The sequence below is a fragment of the Sinohyriopsis cumingii genome, chromosome 4 (assembly GCF_028554795.1).
Source record: "Sinohyriopsis cumingii isolate HCF-2022 chromosome 4, ASM2855479v2, whole genome shotgun sequence".
In the NCBI taxonomy this organism is placed as follows: domain Eukaryota; kingdom Metazoa; phylum Mollusca; class Bivalvia; order Unionida; family Unionidae; genus Sinohyriopsis; species Sinohyriopsis cumingii.
The window spans coordinates 137,340,536-137,354,861 of record NC_142964.1 but is presented as its reverse complement, the minus strand read 5'-3'; the positions used below and the strand labels follow the sequence as shown (position 1 = coordinate 137,354,861).

Sequence of the window (14,326 nt, the reverse complement as noted above, 5' to 3'; positions counted from 1 at the left end):
AGGGTTTTTTTTTTCTTCACATTTATGAAGATTGAAATGGCCACATGTAAGACAAAATTTAATAAATTTATCACTCTAAAATATGTCTACGTTTCAAGCCCCAGCATTGAAAGTCCGTAACTACTGTTTCTGCTATTCGATTTGCTCGGCAAGAGTGTATTACCTGCATACGTGCATACTTAGCAACAGTGCCACTGGTACACTCTTGTACATGATTTCCAAATTGAACTAAATAGTGAATGGCACAGGTAATTAGTTATAAATAAGATTGTGTTATACCATTTAAGCTGCATTACATATATATTTATTTTCTCTAGAGAAGCATGCTCCACCACTCCATAATACAATAACAATTCAGCCCCAAAACAAGATTAATAGAAATCACTTTTGAGCTTTCGGAGGAGAGTTAATTAAAAAACAGAATTTATACAGGAATACAGACGGGGGAAATGTTTTGAAAATAAACACCTTGGCACAGATGCTAAAACAAGAGTGAAGCCCTAATTGTACATACACATTTCGTTTAACATAAGAGATGCGTCAATTCACAAATTTGATTCCCAAGTGTCTCTAATAACGGCGACTATACTCCTTCGTCAACGTATCAACTTAGATGCAGTGGAACTGAGAGCCCCAAACTCTGACAAAACTTTGTTTTATGCCAAGTGTTTGTTTTGTCCAAAACTCAGCAGATCTGTTATGAATTATACTGTCTAAAACAATAGTTGCCAAGATAAAAATGCTTACTGCTCTTAAATAAAATAACGGTTGTGTCTCAAACTTTATACTAATATCGTTTCATCAAAGTTGGCACGGTACTTAAATGGATCAAGAAAAGAGTATATGTTTTCCAATCATTACCAGTACAACGTAGTATAAATATGTTCCCATACGCGGCACAGTCAGTGTAACATCATAGCGCGCGACAGTCAATTCGTTTGCATTTAGTCACACCTTTCGCCTAGTCTAAAAATATCCACGTATTTAAAAATTACTTTTGTTTCGTGTTTTTCATGGGTTGATTATAACATGACTTTGCAGGAAATATTGGTAGGCAAGCAAGCAAAATATACTACAAAATGGTCATTTCATGGTATTTATAATCAAATTGTAAACCAGATGATACCTATTACAGAAATAGTCGGTGTAACGTATCTAAATAACTTGCACTTTAGCAAGCTACAAAGGTTTTACGTGAACGTTGACTATTTGAGCTGCTGGCCAATTTCATGAAAATTGTTGTAATGAGTATGACATGTAATCAGTGCAAGGAGAAAATGTGTTTTCCTTTGATAATTTGTTTTAGATAGGTTGGGGATTATCCTTCCAAAATGATGTAACCCACTGTGATGAGTACGAGATGTCGCTGGTAACTGTATCAGGGTTAGACGAGAAATAAATTGTTTCCACGTTGGTTATTGTTCATATCTTAATATAGAGATTTTGTTTGCCAATGCCTTTCTTTGTGAAATTTTATTGATTTCAAGGAACTGATTTTCAGCACGAAATAACTGGAACACATCTTTTGATATACATTAAAAACGTTATGTGGCGGTGGTGAACATTGATTGTGCGATATGGTTACAACCCATGCTTGAATTAATCTACAAACAAAACCTTCGACCACTAAACGTAAATATGCCGGCCCTCAAGTCTTTTTGTGAGCAGTGGTTTACAATGATACTGTCGCTCCTTGAATATTTATGTAATTTGCTCACTTCCCTAAGCATCTATTAATACAGTCTACTCACTTCTCACAGCACCATTTCATACAGTCTACTCACTTCTCAAAGCACACAGCACCATTTAGTACTGTCTACGCACTTCTCTCAGCACTATTTGATACAGCCTACTCATTTCTAACAACATCATTTGATACAGTCTACTTACTTCTCACAGCACCATTTGATACAGTCTACTCACTTCTCACAGCATCATTTGATAGTCTACTCACTTCTCACAGCACCATTTGATACAGTATACTCACTTCTCACAGCACCATTTGATACAGTCTACTCATTTCTCACAGCATTATTTGATACAGTCTACTCACTTCTCACAGCATCATTTGATACAGTCTACTCACTTCCCACAGCATCATTTGATACAGTCTACTCACTTCTCACAGCACCATTTGATACAGTATACTCACTTCTCACAGCATCATTTGATACAGTCTACTCACTTCTCACAGCATTATTTGATACAGTCTACTCACTTCTCACAGCATCATTTGATACAGTCTACTCACTTCTCACAGCATCATTTGATACAGTCTACTCACTTTTCACAGCATCATTTGATACAGTCTGCTCACTTCTCACAGCATCATTTGATACAGTCTACTCACTTCTCACAGCATTATTTGATACAGTCTACTCACTTCTCACAGCATCATTTGACACAGTCTACTCACTTCTCACAGCACCATTTCATACAGTCTACTCACTTCTCACAGCATCATTTGATACAGTCTACTCATTTCTCACAGCATCATTTGATACAGTCTACTCACTTCTCACAGCATCATTTGATACAGTCTACTCACTTCTCACAGCATTATTTGATACATTCTACTCTCTTCTCAGATCACCATTTTATACAGTCTACTCACTTCTCACAACATCATTTGATACAGTCTACTCACTTCTCACAGCATCATTTGATACAGTCTACTCACTTCTCACAGCATCATTTGATACAGTCTACTCACTTCTCACAACATCATTTGATACAGTCTACTCACTTCTCACAACATCATTTGATACAGTCTACTCACTTCTCACAGCATCATTTGATACAGTCTACTCACTTCTCACAACATCATTTGATACAGTCTACTCACTTCTCACAGCATCATTTGATACAGTCTACTCACTTCTCACAGCACCATTTGATACAGTCTACTCACTTCTCACAGCATCATTTGATACAGTCTACTCACTTCTCACAGCTTCATTTGATACAGTCTACTCACTTCTCACAGCATTATTTGATACATTCTACTCACATCTCAGATCACCATTTTATACAGTCTACTCACTTCTCACAACATCATTTGATACAGTCTACTCACTTCTCACAGCATCATTTGATACAGTCTACTCACTTCTCACAGCATCATTTGATACAGTCTACTCACTTCTCACAGCTTCATTTGATACAGTATACTCCTCACAGCACACATCACCATTTAATATATTCTACTCACTTCTCACAGCATCATTTGATACAGTCTACTCACTTTTTACAGCACCATTTGATACAGTCTACTCACTTCTCACAGCATCATTTGATACAGTCTACTCACTTCTCACTGCATCATTTGATACAGTCTACTCATTTCTCACAGCACCATTTGATACAGTCTACTCACTTCGCACAGCATCATTTGATACAGTCTACTCACTTCTCACAGCATCATTTGATAGTCTACTCACTTCTCACAGCACCATTTGATACAGTATACTCACTTCTCACAGCACCATTTGATACAGTCTACTCATTTCTCACAGCATTATTTGATACAGTCTACTCACTTCTCACAGGATCATTTGATACAGTCTACTCACTTCCCACAGCATCATTTGATACAGTCTACTCACTTCTCACAGCACCATTTGATACAGTATACTCACTTCTCACAGCATCATTTGATACAGTCTACTCACTTCTCACAGCATTATTTGATACAGTCTACTCACTTCTCACAGCATCATTTGATACAGTCTACTCACTTCTCACAGCATCATTTGATACAGTCTACTCACTTTTCACAGCATCATTTGATACAGTCTGCTCACTTCTCACAGCATCATTTGATACAGTCTACTCACTTCTCACAGCATTATTTGATACAGTCTACTCACTTCTCACAGCATCATTTGACACAGTCTACTCACTTCTCACAGCACCATTTCATACAGTCTACTCACTTCTCACAGCATCATTTGATACAGTCTACTCATTTCTCACAGCATCATTTGATACAGTCTACTCACTTCTCACAGCATCATTTGATACAGTCTACTCACTTCTCACAGCTTCATTTGATACAGTCTACTCACTTCTCACAGCATTATTTGATACATTCTACTCTCTTCTCAGATCACCATTTTATACAGTCTACTCACTTCTCACAACATCATTTGATACAGTCTACTCACTTCTCACAGCATCATTTGATACAGTCTACTCACTTCTCACAGCATCATTTGATACAGTCTACTCACTTCTCACAACATCATTTGATACAGTCTACTCACTTCTCACAACATCATTTGATACAGTCTACTCACTTCTCACAGCATCATTTGATACAGTCTACTCACTTCTCACAACATCATTTGATACAGTCTACTCACTTCTCACAGCATCATTTGATACAGTCTACTCACTTCTCACAGCACCATTTGATACAGTCTACTCACTTCTCACAGCATCATTTGATACAGTCTACTCACTTCTCACAGCTTCATTTGATACAGTCTACTCACTTCTCACAGCATTATTTGATACATTCTACTCACATCTCAGATCACCATTTTATACAGTCTACTCACTTCTCACAACATCATTTGATACAGTCTACTCACTTCTCACAGCATCATTTGATACAGTCTACTCACTTCTCACAGCATCATTTGATACAGTCTACTCACTTCTCACAGCTTCATTTGATACAGTATACTCCTCACAGCACACATCACCATTTAATATATTCTACTCACTTCTCACAGCATCATTTGATACAGTCTACTCACTTCTCACAGCACCATTTGATACAGTCTACTCACTTCTCACAGCATCATTTGATACAGTCTACTCACTTCTCACTGCATCATTTGATACAGTCTACTCATTTCTCACAGCACCATTTGATACAGTCTACTCACTTCGCACAGCATCATTTGATACAGTCTACTCACTTCTCACAGCATCATTTGATACAGTCTACTCATTTCTCACAGCACCATTTGATACAGTCTACTCACTTCGCACAGCATCATTTGATACAGTCTACTCACTTCTCACGGCATCATTTGATACAGTCTACTCACTTCTCACAGCATCATTTGATACCGTCTACTCACTTCTCACAGCATCATTTGATACAGTCTGCTCACTTCTCAGATCACCATTTTATACAGTCTACTCACTTCTCACAACATCATTTGATACAGTCTACTCACTTCTCACAGCTTCATTTGATACAGTATACTCCTCACAGCACACATCACCATTTAATATATTCTACTCACTTCTCACAGCATCATTTGATACAGTCTACTCACTTCTCACAGCACCATTTGATACAGTCTACTCACTTCTCACAGCATCATTTGATACAGTCTACTCACTTCTCACAGCATCATTTGATACAGTCTACTCACTTCTCACAGCATCATTTGATACAGTCTACTCACTTCTCACAGCACCATTTTATACAGTCTACATTCTTCTCACAGCATCTTTTGATACAGTCTACTCACTTCTCGTAACACACATCACCAATTAATACAGTCTACTCACTTCTCACAGCACCATTTGATACAGTCTACTCGCTTCTTACAGCATCATTTGATACAGTCTACTCACTTCTCACAACACCATTTTATACAGTCTGCTCACTTTTCACAGCATCATTTTATACAGTCTACATTCTTCTCACAACAGCATATTATACAGTCTATTCACTTCTCGCAGCACGATTGTATACAATCTACTCACTTCTCACAGCACCACTGTATAGTCTACTCACTTCTCACAGCACACAGCACCATTTGATACAGTCTACTCACTTCTCACAGCACCATTTCAAACAGTCTACTCACTTCTCACAACAACATTGTATACAGTCTACTCACTTCTCACAGCAACATATTATACAGTCTATTCATTTCTCACAGTTCACAACACCGTTTGATACAGTCTCCTTACTTCTCACAGCACCATTTGATACAGTCTACTCACTTGTCACAGCATCATTTGATACAGTCTACTCACTTCTCACCGCACCACTTTATACACTTCCCCCAGCACACTGCACCATCTGATGCAGTCTACTCACTTCTCACGGCATGAATTGATACAGTCTTCTCACTTCTCATAGCACCATTTTATACAGTCTACTCACTCCTCACAGCACACAGCACCATTTTATACAGTCTACTCTCTTCTCACAGCACACAGCACCATTTGATACAGTCTACTCTCTTCTCACAGCATCATTTTATACAGTCTACTCACTTCTCACAGCACCATTTTATACAGTCTACTCACTTCTCACAGCACCATTTTATACAGTCTACTCACTTCTCACAGCACCATTTGATACAGTCTACTCTCTTCTCACAGCATCATTTTATACAGTCTACTCACTTCTCACAGCACCATTTTATACAGTCTACTCACTTCTCACAGCACCATTTTATACAGTCTACTCACTTCTCACAGCACCATTTGATACAGTCTACTCTCTTCTCACAGCACCATTTTATACAGTCTACTCACTTCTTACAGCAACATATTTTACAGTCTTTACATTTCTCACAGCATCATTTTATAAAGTCTACTCACTTTTCATAGCAACATTTGATATATTTTACATACTTATCATAGCACAATTTTATACTTTTTGCTGAGTTCCCACTTCCATATTTTTCATATGGGGTGCTCTATAGATGTGAATTACTGCGCGAGTGACAGGTGTAAGGCGATGTTGTTTCCATTTGCAACACGCATACTGGAGAGAACGTTTATATACCTCTGTGTTGCTTTCTTGCAGTGTGGCTGAAATTTATTTGGATATTAAACTTGTTGAAATTGTACATGATCTAAGCACACAGCTAAGCAAAATGATTGCTCCCATGTGCTCGACAAATCGACCTGAATTAGTTTAAAGTACACGATCTTTAGCTGTTAATAAAATAGGGAAAACAAATTTTGCCAGACTAGACAACGTCAACTTTTGAAAGGGCAAAGAATGAGTTACAAAATATATCAAAATTAAAAAGAAAAGTTATCAGCAGGTTTCTTTTCTACAATTTACTTCTCAACTACCGGAAGTAAAAATGGCCAAGCGGAGAATGTAGATGCTACATATGTAGCTTTTATCGCTACATTGTCTGCAGTGTGGCAATTGATAGTGATGTCTGACACTGTGGCATCATGCCGCAGGCATGTGGCATCATGCCCCACCCAGTCACGTTATCGTGACACTAGGCGGATCAGTCCTTATACTAACATCTTAATACTGAGCGTCAAGCGAGGCAGCTGTTAGTACTATTTTTGTAAATCTTTGGTATGAATTGATCGGGGTTTGAACCCGCGACCTCCCGCATCCGAGGTTGACGCTCTAACTACTTAGGCCACCGGAGTGGTCCGCACTAGCTCTCTGCTAAGAAATTTAAAACTATCACTGAACATGGTGTGTGGACAGAACTATGTGTGATAGGTAATACCGTATATTACTCGCTTATAAATCGGGTACAAATAAAAACCGTACCGATGCTGATCTGGGTCCATGCAGTTTTCAATGTAATCATGAGAACAAACATAGATCATGATATGTCTGCGCTTAATGCAACTGCAGATTGAGGTTGATGTTGTTTGCAATTAGACTCGACTTAGAAGCGAGTATGGCGGCATAAAATGGATTCTTCTCTATAATTAATTAACCTAAATATAGGGACATAGAAATGAAGCAAGTCTTACATAAAATAAATCCTTTTTATTGTTAAAAATGTTGAGAATTTGATTGCGTTGATACAGTATTGTTATAGAAACTGATATCAGTTGCATTATGGTAACTGTTCTACTTTATAATTGTTGACTAAGATTCTTAAATGGACACCATAATGATCAAAATGATCAATCTGAATTTATTTATATGTTGCATTGTTCTGACTATACAGATAAGTTCAATATTTATTCTTATTATGATTCCTGCGATATGAGTTGTATCTATCTTTACGTTTGGTTTAAGAAACAGTATGTAATTATTTCTATGGATGACATAGCATGTACATGAACTGGCGAGTCTCCATACACTTTAAGCATCCGCTAATAGTACGGGTCTATTTACACTTTAAAGATCCAATAATAGTACGAGTTTCTGTATACTTTTAGCATTAGTACGAGTCTCTATACCCTTTAAGCATTAGTACGGGTCTCTATACACTTTAAGCATTCATAAATAGTACGAGTCTTTGTACACGTTAAGCATTAGTATGGGTCTCTGTACACTTTATGCATTAGCACGGATCTCTTTACATTTTAAGCATCCAATAATAGTACGAGTTTCTATATACTTTAAGCATTAGTACGAGTATATATACCCTTTACGCATTAGTACGGGTTCCTATACACTTTAAGCATTAGTACGGGTCTCTGTACACTTTAAGCATTAGTGCGGGTCTAAATACACATTAAGCATTCATAAATAGTACGAGCTTATATATACTTTAAGCATTAGTACTAGTCTCTATACACTTTAAGCATTTGTACTGGTCTCTATACACTTTACGCATCCATAAATAGTACGAGTCTCTATACACTTTAAGCATTAGTACGAGTCTCTATACACACTGAGCATCCATAAACAGTATTTCGATTTTGAATGTGGTCCCTTTTAGGAATATCTTTTAACTGAGTACTTTCGCACACAACATATACATATACTGTTCTTTACAATATACTGTTTTGTACTAAATTTTGTACAAATGATTAACACACACACACACACGCGCGCGCGCACAAACACACACACACACATATTTAAAACCTCATGTGTGTGTGAAGTACATATAGTCCGGTGTGAATAGTACTGCTCCTTAAGATAGGCTCTTCTGTGTTTTATATCAAAAGCGTGTCATATCAACCATAATAAATTGACAATGTATCGAGAAACCTCCATCATACTATTATATATGTGAAGCATTTTTGCATTTAACATTTAACTTTTCTGATTTCTATTTATATTTTCAAGAATTATGTGGACAGCCTGTTCCCCTCACAAAGTGTATTGGTCAGTTTATATTTAATTACATGATATTTTCTGGTAATTAAAAACGAACTTCAATTTTAATTTAGGAAAGATAATTGATTCGTACATTGAATTTAGGAAATATAATTGATTCGTACATCTGAAATGGAATTGCACGTCTATACGTTAAAACGGTATTTAACATTAGGACCTAACGCTGTCGTCAGATTTCAACTCTGCAGTCATGCTGGCACAAGTGCTTTGGATCTGTACCCTCCAACCCTATTTGCAACGTGTCGTTCTCATTATCAGATCTGGGATTCTTGATCTTTACTAAAATCTTGCATGAAGAAATCAGGCCCCAAACTACACCAACATGAATCTTGTGGTTAGTCTAGACCTGAGAAATTCGATTGGTCATTTCTAAGTCGCCTTTAATTTTCAGCTAACCATTTCACTGCATTCCAGACTTACATGCAGGTTTAAGTTCGCATTTAATTTCTGTTGGCGAAATTCGGACATGATCGGATGACATTTCAGCCTAACTTACATCTAACTAAACTTTTAACTTCGTATATAAGTTACAGAAACACTGGAGAAAATGGAGTCTGGCTTGGACTTCACCAAATGAACTTGAATAACGACTCAGGCTGAAACCTTGAATACAGTGGTCTGATCCCAATCTTAAAGACTAAGTCTAGACTTAAGATATTTGATTAGTGAAACTAAAGTCAGACCAGTGCAGCGAAGATCATATCTATGTAGTTCTTTAAAAAAGGATCTCCAAAACTCTTGTACATACGCAATGCGAAAACGAAAGACTAACCAATAGGCAAGCAGGTGGTTTTTCGACATCTGTTGTATGAACAATAAATTCATACAAATGTTACACATTGTTGTACCAGCTACACTTTCTATTGGTAAACAACTGTATTTTGAAAAGAATTCTTAAGCGTATTTGCTATCAGTTACTCAACTTAATGATTTTAGTAGCGAAGTTCTAGAATGTACTTGAAACACATTCAAACCTTGAACGCGTCATGGCCAGACCTCAGCCCAAAACATATCGTATTGTATGATGTAGAAGAAGCAGCAAACTATGACGTCGACGAAGTAAATCTTTTATCGCATTAGGAGTCCGTAGATCAGTGTGTATACAGTACGTTCTTTTAATGAATATATGATCAGCGTAGACACTGATCTTCAAGATCCGAGTATGCTTTTCGCTGCTGGTTTAGCGATGTATAATGGTACCTCTAAACAGATTATGTGTAAAGTCGTCATATCTGCAGTAACTCTGAAGTTAATAAGTACAAATTATTTTTAATAAATCAATGTTATACCTTTGATCTCAGACCTAGCACACACTGATGCTAAACAGATTAGCTTAGTAAGTTTCGGGTTAAAGGATACAATAAAAAAACTATATTTGGGGTTGTTATCATATCATCATGAAAGAGGCCCAGAACAATGGGTAATGACAGAACAATTAATACTATAGCGTGCCTAAAATTAATGAACCTAAGGTTCTGTTATGTTTAAATGTTTATCAGATAATACGACTGTCATGTCTTTGTTGCACAATCAAAACAGCTGTTAAAAATAAGATATCTAGAACTATCTTGAATGGGGGTATACATACATTCATCCAGACAGAGAGACATATGTGTGAATAAATATAATCTATGCTTTAGAGTATATTTCATGTAATATATATATATATATATATATATATATATATATATATATATATATATATATATATATATATATATATATATATATATATATATATATATATATATATATATATATATATATATATATATATATATATATATAATGTAATATATTATGTAGTGTATGGATGTATGTCAGAATGAAAGAAATTGGAGAGAAGGAGATAGATACATAGGTGTTGGAATAGTTTCACATGTTTGAAATCAATACTGAAAAAACTGATTTAAAATTTCCTTTTTATCTATCTATCTATCTATCTGTCTGTCTATCTGTCTGCCCGTCCGTCCGTCGGTCGTTCTGTCTGTTTATATATATATATATATATATATATATATATATATATATATATATATATATATATATATATATATATATATATATATATATATATATATATATATATATATATATATATATATATATATATATATGTTGTTGTAGGGTTTAACGCCACTTTTCAGCACAAGATAGGCCATACATGGCGGCCAGTATTAATGGTGGAGGAAGAACCCGGAAAAAACCCGGAAAGAACCACCGACCCACGAGAAGCTAATGGCAAGCTTTCTCACATAACCACATTAGCCGAATCCGAGACTCGAACCGACGCGGACAGAGGTGAGATGGCAATGATCCGTAACGGTGAGCGCTTTAGACCACTCGGCCACTCGGGGCCCCCTATATATACATATATATACATATATAGATGTATATATATATACATATATATATGTATATATACATATATATGTATACATATATATATATATATATATATATATATATATATATATATATATATATATATATATATATATATATATATATATATATATATATATATATATATATATATATATATATATATATATATATATATATATATATATCTTGTAAGGTAAGCGTTATCATTCCAGTCCGCTTGGGTTCGAGTCTCGGATCGGCCTATGTGTGTTTGTGACAAAGTTTGCCAGAGGCTACTCTTGGGTCACTGGTTCTTCCTCCGCCACTTATACTTGCCGCCATGTATGTCGTGTTGTGTGCTGAAAGTGGGGTTAAACCCATAACAACAACACCCGTCTTCGGTTCATTTTGTAAGCTGCATTACCTAATTCAATAAGGACATAGTTTCACTACCCATCATTGTAGTGTGGACCATCATCACAATAATAAACAGCATATCGTTGGCTTTCCTTGATAGGCATTGCATTTATATTCCTCACAATAATTTATAGCCCTAACTGTATTGCTTGGACAATATTTATAGTTTTGAATATCGAATCAATCAGCTCACAAGAAAAACGAAGAATAAATGGTAAAAACAGAAATCTGCATTATTCTATCTTATATGTATAGACTCTTATAATATATTTCAGCCACTGAGCCACTCTTTCTTTTACTCCGTCTGTTCAAATGATTGAAACGCTGAGATCTTGTTAAATATTTAAATATGCATGATTTGATCAAAGATTCTGCTGTATTTTTATAAGCTGATTTTGTGTATCAATGATTAATCAAAATGTTTAATAGCTACACTGCTTTTGATGCTTACAGTTTTATGCTTATTTTCATATATTTTTTTTACAAATGATTTTGCGTACCTCTTTACTATCATACCATTTGCATAGTATTTTGGTATCGTTTCGGTGTCAAATTGTATCGTTCCGTTTTCGTACCATCTCAAATTCTTTTCCGCCCATTTTCTCGCTTGCTTGGTGTTTTATATTGTTTCTGACAGGACTGAAAATCGTTAATTATAGAGTTATATGCCTGCATAAGTGTGTTGTTATGTTTTTTTACAGGTAATTTGGTTATATGCCTATACCTATATAAGTAATGTGGTTATATGCCTTTTACAAATAATGTGACAGTCACATCTTGTGTAAAATTTTCACATTTTCCTTAATATAGTCCTGATAAATATTTTTATTTGTCATACCACTTCAAAATATATATCCAATTTGAAAGTAAAAACTCACAACTCACCAAGCTAACTTCATGAGAACATCAAACGATTCAAAATTGTATTTATTGATGCTATAATTACATGTACATTATCCAAGTCGTATCTTTATAGTTCGTCTAGGTTTTCGTTTAATGTTATTGCAGTATTTGTGAATATTTATAGTTATTCCTTACATATGTAAGTAAACCCCCCCCCCATATTAAGTCTTTTTATACCAAGAAGACAGCTTGAAATAAAAGTTTATTTGTTTCTTTATCTTATCAATATATATTCTGATATAACAGTGTATTAACCCATATAACAATGCATCTTATTATACAAATTACATTGCATTTTCAAGCTAAATTTATCGATATGTTTCTCCAATATGTGGTGCAAACCATTCCGAAAGTATTCAGAAACTTAGAATCGTGAATGTCTGAACATGACAAAAGACCAGTCACATTCACTGGAAGCTGGTTTCACAAACATTTCTTGTGATTGAAAACCCTTGTAAGTTTTTGCCTACCTCTTTACATGTTCTTTGAAGATAGATCTGAACATGTCCATAGTGCACTGGTAAGAAATGAAAATAACAATTGCTAAATAAGATGAAAATGATGCTAATGCTTTGGAAAAAAATGATGACAGTGATGACGATGGTTATCATCATCATCATTATGAAGAAAATGGTGATGGTAGCCACGATCATTATGTTGAATACGACGAGAATAACGACCACAACAACGAAGACGATAAGAACGACGACTATACGTTGCTAAATGCTCTGCAGAAAATGTTTTACAAAGCACAGATTCAAGAATGTATGAAGTTTCTCAAGCATGTTTATTAGATGACTAGTTTTTTTCCCATTTGTAACATTTCATCTCTTTTTTAGATTTGCTACTGTCCTTGAATCATAATCTTACGATGTTATTAAGTAGCACCAGGAACCCATACAGTAACGTCAGCGATACATTATCTAATCTCAGCGATACATTTTGTAATCCAAGTGATGCATTATGTAATCTCAGCGATACATTTTGTAATTTCAGTGATACATTATCTAATCTTAGTGATACATTATGCAATCTCAGCGATGCAGTATGTAATCTCAGCGATACAGTATGTAGTTTCAGCGATATATTTTGTGCTATCAGCGATACATTTTGTAATCTCAGTGATACATTATCTAATCTTAGTGATACATTATGCACTCTCAGCGATACATTATGTAATCTCAGCGATACAGTATGTAGTTTCAGCGATATATTTTGCGCTATCAGCGATACATTATGTAATCTCAGCGATACGTTTTGTAATCTCAGCGATATATTTTGTAATCTCTGAGTTACATTTTGTAATCTCAGTGATGGGATATGCAATCTCAGCGATACATTATTCAATCTCTGCGAACATTTTTTTATATAAAGAATACTGGATTAAATTAGAGAAATGTCATTTGTTTGTTGCTTGTTTTTGTTCATCACATGCCACTGTCTAAAATATGTTTGATTAATGTACAATTTAATTATATATTTGCCTTTTACTGAAACTTGTATATTAGTATGGAGGGCTATACCCTTAAATAATCAATTTGTGTTTGTACATAGAACATTTATCATTTCATAAGAATGTATTCTATTCATTCTATAATG

At 35.2% G+C, this 14,326-nt stretch overlaps 1 protein-coding gene across 1 annotated transcript in view; it reads right to left on the bottom strand.

Moving 5' to 3' along the window:
• Positions 1-14,326, bottom strand: part of LOC149802159 (neuronal acetylcholine receptor subunit alpha-10-like) — a 214,022-nt gene that overhangs the window by 137,452 nt on the left and 62,244 nt on the right. The gene's annotated exons all lie outside the window — the stretch shown is intronic.